Source organism: Rhineura floridana, chromosome 6, assembly GCF_030035675.1.
Source record: "Rhineura floridana isolate rRhiFlo1 chromosome 6, rRhiFlo1.hap2, whole genome shotgun sequence".
Taxonomy (NCBI): Eukaryota; Metazoa; Chordata; class Lepidosauria; order Squamata; family Rhineuridae; genus Rhineura; species Rhineura floridana.
The window spans coordinates 112,022,202-112,031,583 of NC_084485.1; the positions used below are offsets into that span (position 1 = coordinate 112,022,202).

At 39.5% G+C, this 9,382-nt stretch overlaps 1 long non-coding RNA gene across 1 annotated transcript; it reads right to left on the minus strand.

Moving 5' to 3' along the window:
- Nucleotides 1–1,451: 1,451 nt before the first annotated feature.
- Nucleotides 1,452–8,986, minus strand: LOC133386760 (uncharacterized). Its single transcript, XR_009763275.1, has 3 exons — nucleotides 8,806–8,986; nucleotides 6,398–6,465; nucleotides 1,452–1,553 (listed from the first exon to the last, which is right to left on the minus strand). It is a non-coding gene; the product is annotated as an uncharacterized LOC133386760 (long non-coding RNA).
- Nucleotides 8,987–9,382: the final 396 nt, after the last annotated feature.

Consider the following 9,382-nt stretch of genomic DNA (forward strand, 5'->3'; position numbering starts at 1 on the left):
CCAACATTCAGCTTTATAGGATGTCAAAAGTTCTAGTGTTATGTGTGTGAGAGAAAAACTTATTTCTATCCACCTTCTCCATGCAATGCATGTCACCTCTTACTCACCTTTTGTCTAAACTTAAAAAGCTCAAAACGCTGCAACCTTTCCTCATAGGGAGGTGCTCCAGCCCCAAGGGTGACCCCATATAGAGTGTATTACAGTGGCCTAATATGATAGAAATGGCCCAGCACAAAGATTCACATGTTCCGTTTCAGAGTGGTCATTATCAGTGAGGTATCTGTGTAGGTCCATAAAGTGGGAATGCTCCTCACTCAGGATGGTATGCATCCTAGGATTGGCCCTGATCAAAGGTTTCACTGCTGCTATCACCATGTCTCTTCCATTAGATCCAAGCATGCTGTTTTATGCTTCCATAGTAATTTTATTCTTTAAAAAAAAGTGGCTGGGAATGAGGATAGAAAAAGTTTCAGTTGTTTCTGACTTTCCTAGGTTTTCCAGAAATAACCTAAAAATAAAAGGCTTGGCATCCCTTTAAAAAAAAAAAAAAAAAACCCCAGTCATCCTGGCTTCCTTCCCCTTCAGTTTAAATTGGAATTCTCTACCTGTGATGTGAAACATAAGAGATAAGCATTTTACATTTCACTTTCCTTTGTCTGGTAATATGTATTAGTTCTTTTATTTTTTTTAATATGGATATAAATGGAAAGAGTTTTAAAAGGAAGATAATTTGCAAAATAGGTGAGCATTCAGCTATTTGGCTTGGTTTTTTAGACATCAGAACACTGTAATCCAAGGAGTATTACTTCCTGCTGTGGATAAAGAATGGCAGTTTTGCTTCTATGCCATTCCAACATTTTTCTAATAATAATGATCATTGTCTTTCAAATACCTATAACTCTATACCCTTTGCTAAAGTGACTAAAATGATTAGAAACTCAAGGACGTCAAGACAGTTAAAAATCCTACACATTCTTCTTTCTCAAAACAGTTTTAATGGGCTGGTTTTAAAATTGGCACATAGCACATTAATCCAGTATAACTCTTCTATCAAACTGTCTAAGTTTCCTTAACAAATCTACCCCCCCCCAACTGTGTCAAAAACATAAATCACTGGATTAAACTTGTTGGAAATGATGAAAGCCAAATTCGTGTATAGACATGTGATGGTACAAATGGACCCTTTTATAAATTAACTTGAATGAAAGCAATAAATTTGAAACAGGTTTAACTGATGATATTGGTAATCCACAACAGATTTTATAAATGTTGTTGTTGAATGAACATTGGTTTTGTTAATCCCCTCGATTAAAGATAGAACAGATAATTCAAACAACTGGCTAAGCAACAAAATAATATGATTTTAAAATATTATTCTAAGTAAAAATTATACCATCACTGGCACTTTTATTTATTAAGCAACTTAATATGCAAATGTTGATTTTATTCCAGTGGTTCTGATTTGAAGATGTTGGTCATTCTGCTTCCTTGTAATGTTTAAAGAACTTGAGTCCCTTTTATTGTTTACACCGGCACATTTTTCCAGCATATGTCTTGAAACATAGAAAGTTTGAAGTCAATTGTCAATTAATATAGACAAGGGAGCTCTTTTTGGAGCTTCTCAAAGCAAATTTTCTATTTATGTGGCTTTTGCATGTCAGTGAAAACGGGTACTTGAGCTACCAAAAGTATTCCTTTTTGCTTAAGAGTCTGGATATTATAGACAGACTACAGAACAACAGCAGGATAAAATCACTGACTTAAACTAGAGATACCCAGAAGTAGTACACAAATGGAATGCAATGTTACAATCCATTTGTATACATTTGTACATTTCTAATAAAAACCCAGCAACAAATTCTGTCTTTTTTCATGATCTCTCCTGTTCTAAGGCATTTACTCCTATGAATGAATCTAGGAGTGTTATATCCTATGCTTGGATGTAAAGTGGGTAAGTTATTAGATTTTTATGTTTCACTGAAAAATTGTAGCTGTATTCAAATGCACTTGCTACTTGATCTCTTTGTTCTTATCCTATACATATATTTGGCTCTCAAAAATGTACTGGACTTTTATTTCATGGACTTTTAGCTCCATTGTTTGTGGGGGGGAAGCCATTTTCGCTGTACCCTTGTGTTGTTGTTTTCTTCCCTTTACTTTCACTAAAAAGAAATTGCTTTGATGTGGAGTCAGGACTTTGTCTCTTTGCAGGTTCTTGTCTTCTAACCCCTTTCAAGTTTGGGCCAAATAAGATGAAATGCTAAATGGGTTATATCCAACTAAGTTCTATTCAGAATAGACACATTGGCCAACATCCAACTAAACAGTCCTGCTAGCACAAGAATTTCCACGTGCACATTGGAAGTTCCGCTTTTTCTCCTCTCTCCACACGTCCCCTCTGTGCCCTGCCCAAATCTGCCCTGGAGACTTGGGAGTTTGGGATGCAACTTAGCTTGTGAGAGGCTGATGGGAGTTTGCATGGGAAAAAGCAGACAGAGAGGGGAATCTCCATGCTTCCTAGACTGTCGTTCTGTCCTAACCTGTGCTGAAATTCCTTCAGGTGGTAGACTCCTAGGGGTTGCTAACCTAATTTTCTGCTCCTCCCTTCTTCTTAGTCCCACATTGACAGAGGAGACATCTTTCCTTTGTTTCTCTCTCCTGCAAAGAGCAAGCATGGTTCTTTGCATCTCCAACTTTAGTTAGCTAGAACTAGGACCTTTCCTAACTCGTATTTATTCCCTACAGTAAATGTAAGCTTTGTTTTCCTAAACCCAGAGGCTCCATGGTGATTATATCCTTTAAAGTGTGCTCCTGCAACATTTTGTTACAGTTGAGCTTCTGCCAGGATTCTACTCGAAATGCCAATGGGGGAACCCTCAGAACAGATTTAAGGGGGCATGGAAGAGCACAGGGAGAGGAGAGGGAGGGGAAGTTCCTTTGCACAGTCAAAAGTCCTTGCACTAGTGGATCTATTTAGTTGGATACTGACCATTTATATTAATGTATTTAAGTTAGCCATGTTTATCCATGAATCTACTCTGAGTAGGTTTAACATTGGATACAACTCTGACTCTCTAGCAGTGCAATCCTATATATCTCAATTCAGATGTAAGTCCCATTGAATTCAATGCAGCTTTCTCCATCTAAGTGGGCATAGGATTGCAGTCAAAGCGTTTTAGAAATGCATATAGCAGCCAAAAGGGGGCTCAATCATGCTAGGGATGATGGAGGCACAGATGGGGGATTTTAACACTTTTGCCCCTCCTGCGACCCCCACCCCCAAAATTACCCCTCTCCTTGTTGCTGACGTTTGCATCTGGAAAGATCAGAGCTTGGAAGTAATTCGTTACATTTTGATTATAATAGAACTAGGAGAAATTTTATTACTTTTGTGGAGTAATTGTAATGTTTCCAGCATTACTTTTGGGCATTACTGGGGGGGGGGGAAGCAGGGGAAGACTTCTGCTCCTCTGACTTCTGGATGAAAATCATGTGCCTCAAACTGGGCTTCTGTGCAGCGTTGCTCTTCCCTTGTGCTCTGTGGGTGGGTAGGAGGTGACAAGGGAGGAGGTGCAGAGTGAGACGGGGTGGAGTGGAGAAAACAATTGTTTAAAAAATTGATGGTGGTGGTGAAGAATAGAGTGGAGGGAGAACATGGATAAAGGAGGAGAAGGAGGAAGCAGCAGAATGGAGATAAAGAACTGTGGGGGTGAAAGGTGTGTGTGTGTGTGTGTGAATACTGTGTTTGCACTTGGGACACAAAGTGGCCTCCACCAACCTCTCTGGCTACTGTGCTGCATTTGTAGTATTTTAACTTTTTTGCATCTCACAGGAATATGTTTGCTTGGGTGAGTGTCCCTTAGCTGGTGGCAGGGCAGGGTCCGGGAGGTGGTTAAGTGGGAGAGATTATGATCACTGGCTGGGGGGGGTTGCACTTGGTTTGATGTGCAAAGATCTGAGTAGTGGCCTCTGCCTCCCTCCCCACCTCCCTTACCAGTGGAGAGACCACCATTGCTATCGTATGGATAAAAATAATTATTCTACTACCTCTTTATGTGTGTGTTTATTTTTAATGTTGTTTTAGGCTACTTAGATGTGCAGCAGCCAAGGCCAGCACCTTGTAGGCGTTTTTTTTTAAAGTAACTGAAATGTAATTGTAGTGATTACTTTTGAGAAAAAGTGATCAGTTTCTTTCAGAGCAATTGTAATTGTAACAATAATTAATACTTTTTGGGTCATGTAATTGTAACTATAATTTATTACTTTTTAAAAGTAATTTTCCAAGCTCTGGGACAGATTGCCTGTGTGTTTTGATTTTGATTTTTTTTCTCCGAGACGAAATGCATAATGCACAAGTCATTGTAGGAGAACACACTAATTGTTAGTACCGTCAACTCAAAGGAAGCCATATTAAGTTAATACAATGTAAGTGATAAATAATCAGAAAATTATTCCTGGAAGACTCCATTAGTAGAAGACTTAGGAAGTTCAAGAGTTCAAAAGGTTGTCACATAGAGGAGGGCCGGGATCTCTTCTCGGTCGTCCCAGAGTACAGGACACGGAATAATGGGCTCAAGCTGCAGGAAGCCAGATTTCGACTGGACATCAGGAAAAATTCCTAACTGTTAGAGCCATACGACAATGGAATCAATTACCTAGAGAGGTAGTGGGCTCTCCGACACTGGAGGCATTCAAGAGGCAGCTGGACAGCCATCTGTCAGGAATGCTTTGATTTGGACTCCTGCATTGAGCAGGGGGTTGGACTCGATGGCCTTGTAGGCCCCTTCCAACTCTACTATTCTATGATTCTATGAAAAACAGCCCATATGTACTGCAATGTGAGCATAAGACTAAGCTGAAGCAGTTAAGAATAAGCTTTTAGAGATGCGAGTAATCTGTAGTTCAATATTCCTGTGGACCAAATTTCTTGTACTGCCATCTTCCCTTCCTTGATAAGTTAGTTATGGACTGTAGATGTACACTGATGTATAGTGACTAAGAAGTGTTATCTTTGATGCCAAAGCTGGCCTATAGCATTTACTTGTGAACAAGTCCAAGCAGAATAAGGTACAAAGGGTAATCCCCTAGTGAAATGGGAGATAATTGTGACTCTATTCTTTGATTGCAAAGGGATATTCAGACATGTGAATCAAAATCAAAGTGGGAAACTTCTGTCAGCTTCTTGATCCTCCACGTTTATATTTTCTAACAATTCCTGTTTTGAATCATTAGAATAAAAGCATTGGCAGTACTGGTTGTGCACATGCACACCACACTCACAGAGAGAGAGAGAGAGAGAGACAGAGAGAGTATTACTTGTACTTAAGATACGGGTAGTTGTTTTCTCCGTTATTGGTAACTGCTATATATCTCAATGAGACATTTGGAAAATATTGTTATAACTAATTAAATATCAATATAACTTCACTGTTTCATGTCTCCTTCAGTGGGGACAGCCACTGAGGGATGTGGCCAAGGAGAGGGGCATAGCCTGGGGAGAGATCTGGGGGCCGTACCAGAGACGTGGAGGGCCACATTTGGCCCCAGACCTGAGGTTCCTCATAACTTGCTTTAGAGCACCTTCTAACATGCATCATAAACAGTTCAAGGAAGGGTAAAATTGGAAGAGGATCCGAGTTTAATTGAATATTTCAGGTGATAGAAATTAAGGTTTGTCCAACAGTAGCCATACTTAACTCTCCTATAGCGCCCAAGAATGTCCCTAGTACATCTCCTGTCTTCCCAACATCAGATCTCCCTCACTGACCTCAGAGCTGTCAGAAAAGAACACTGATCCTGAGATCAAGGACTATAGGATCGCAGCCTAACAGCACAATTCTAACCATGCCTACTCAGAAGTATGTCCTGTTTAATTCAATGGGACTTATACTCAGTAAGTGGGGTTTGGATAGCAGTCTTTTTTCCTAAGCTAAAAACCAAGTCACTTAAGCCTATCTTCATAGAAAAGATGCTTCAATACCCTTTCCAGGTCGATGATATACCTATTAGAATTTCATAGTTTTAATAATGGCATTATCAGAAACGTAATTTTAATTCTAATGCTTTGCATAATATTTTTTTAATTGCTGTAAACCACCAATCTTCCATAGCCTATGCTATTTTTAATTCTATAATTTTTGTCTGGCTGCCTCTTGTATTCAACAGACACAAAATTGGGTGAGAGGGTCATTGAGCTGAAGATAGTATGCTACAGAATGAGATTTCATACAAAGATGTTGCTCTGTTCCGTGTTCACCAAGGATAGCAGAATTTTCTTTCTATTTTCCCCTCTTGCATATTTAGTGCTGCATATTTTCATTCCAGAAACATACTTAGCATTAGGTGTTTTCTCTGTAACAATTCTAGTAACATTTTCTAATTACCAAATGGTACTTACCATCCTTCCCCCATACTGTTTTCAGAACAGAGGGAGCTGTTGCAGTTCTACAGAGGCCATGAACCTGCCTGATGAAGCACAGATGAATATAAAGTACTCTACTGAGCTTAACAGCCTTTATTAATGTGCAGCTCCAATAGGCATTTTTAAAATTCATTGAAAGGTTAAAGGACGCACTTTCAACTGTTGTTTTGCATTTTGTTTGGTGAGATTAGTTTTGTACATTTCCACAAAGCAAGTCTGAAGAGATATCAGCAAATTACTTTTCCATTAATTACATCTGCCAGCATACAATGGATTTTTCAAAAAGAAAAAAAAAATAGGGTGGGCATCAAGATTTAAACTAGGTATGACCAGCCTAACTAGATAGAATGACAAATACTCTGTACACACATTATAAGCACTTGAAGTTGACTGAATTCATTTTAAGCAAAATGCAAGGCCTATAATTATAAAAGTGGTAATTTTAATTTTCCTACTAATAAGAAAAGTTAATATTTTTTAAATATCAAACTATCATCGTTGCACACAAAAATCTATCGACTTTTGCTGATGAAATGGAATGCAAGATATTGAGCCAAACTATTTTGGGCATAAATATAAAATGTAAAAAGATGTCCACTTTTTATATCTGCCACGGAGAAGAGCAGCCTTTGGCAGCCGCAGAGCTTAAATTCAACTTTCCCCAACACAAGATGGTACAACTAAAGTTTCACATCAACTGCTTTGCATTTTCACACACTAAGGCTGGGTACACACTTACCAATTTGTAGCACAAAAATACAGTTTTTCTAAATACGGGATTGTTCATGCTTGTCCTCAGCATGTTACTTTTAATCTAGATTAATTGTACATTCCTGCCATCTAGATGGGTGGCTGTGGTTCCTTGATGTGTGCTGGAAAACCCTCCCCTTGATTAGATTGTGTTGGAAAACCCTCCCCTTGCAATCTTGATGTATGCCCACCCATAATGTCATTGGCCAGATATGGACACCCCCCTCCATTGCTGGGGCCACCTATATCTGTTTTCTAATGGACACACTGAGGGAAAATGCAGATTCAATCTGGGATCGTTTATTTTCAGAATGAAACCAGTTTCTCAAGAAGTGCTTGTTGGCAGCAAAAACTATGCAACAGGTCTAAATTGTGTGCGGACTAGATAGAAAAAACAAGAACAGTCTCCATTGATTTGATAATAAAATGTGTGCAGGCAGCCCAGGTAAACTTTGGAGCACTGGGCTCCTTTAAGAGGAAGAATGGGATATAAAATTAATAAATAATAAACAATCTTTCTCAGACATCCCCTTTTTCCTAATGTCACCTACCAGGCAACTAATGTAGCAAACAAGTGAGCAAAAAAGGCGCTCCCATTACTTGTCTGGCCACAACTGGAGCAGCTTTGCAGCTACAGTATGTATATGTGGGAAGGAAGGGAAGCACTGCTGTCACATCAGTGAAAGATGGGCAACTAATGAACCAGTCTCAAGTCCGTATCTTCAGTTCCTGTTTTATAGGCCATAACTTACAGAACACTGAATGTGAGGCTACAGGGCCACTGGTCGAAGAACTGGACCAGCATCCTAGCTCAGAGCCTGATACTTGTGATCAAGGGTCCACTGAAGCTGGCAGGTAGAAACCTTCTGAACCATGGCTCATGCTACCTTCATGTAATGATGGAACACAAGCCCTGTATACAAAAGGTGCCAGGTTATTGGGACCCATTTCCATTCAAATCTTTAAAAGATAGCTCTTTGGGATGTGGTCTCTGGAGATCAACTTACACCTGGTTGAAGGGCTCAATACTGCAGCAATAAACTATGCAAGAGCCAGCCATGTACCTTGACTGAATCCCATTGTTATTTTCCATTGCCAGCACAGCTGCCTCAAAAGAAGGTAATGGTTTGCTGCTGCCATGGAAAGTAGCCATGTGATTTTATTGATCTTGTTTGGTGCTTCCATTTGTTATGTTTTAAATATGGTTTATTTTATTTTAAATTGTATTGTTTTAACTTTTTGATGTTTGCTGCCCTAGACTACTTTGAGAGGAAGGGCAGGGTTGAAACATAGTAGCAGGAGGAGGAGGAGGAGCAGCAGCAGCAATAATAATTACTATAATAAAAATAATCGTATCAACTAAATAATTGCACTACCACGATGGAAATGCCCCCCCTTCCCCACATAAACCGCACACCATCTCCAGATCTGCTCTGGAGGACAGGAGGAAACACCAGAACAGAGTTAGGGGACACACAAGGGGAGAAGAGGGGGAGAACATTCCATTGCACAAAAGAAATTCTTGCACTGACAGAACCATCAACTTAGTGCTACATTTAATACAACCCCATAATAACAACTGTGAAATGAACAAAAGTGGGGTGGGTGGAGATGGCTGGGAGATGCCTACTTACCAAGGAAATATATGACATAGGCTTTTGATCTTGCCTCCCTCAAGATTCTGTACATGTTGTTTGTCCAGCTATATCATTTCTGCACACAAACACACCCACACCAAATAATTCCTTTTTTTTTGGACAACAGAAAACTGCGATACTGACAAATTCAGCACCATTACTACCTACAGTAGCATCTGCTTTATCTGAGCCTCAATGATCCAGAATGCCCTATCGAAATTTACTTTGTCTTTCTGGTAGCCTGACATTATCATAATTCTGTGTAAACACTATTCCTGATTATCTGAATTTCTGATTAACTTGAAGCCTTGAACATGTTCCCAGTCCATTAGGACAAATATATACATGCAAACACTGCACATAATTGAGTTCTGCAAGCTTACAGCAGCCTAATATGAGAGCCCAGCATAGGAACCCCCTTAACTGTAGTGGCATAACTCCTCTTGAATGAAGCGTTTTGATACTGGCCTGGGTTTTAACAGTAAATACTTAAAGTCAGACTTGAACTAATAGAGTAAGTCCTGAAGGTAGGTTAATAATTAACAACCATTGTGAGGTCCCAGTAAGTGCTCTT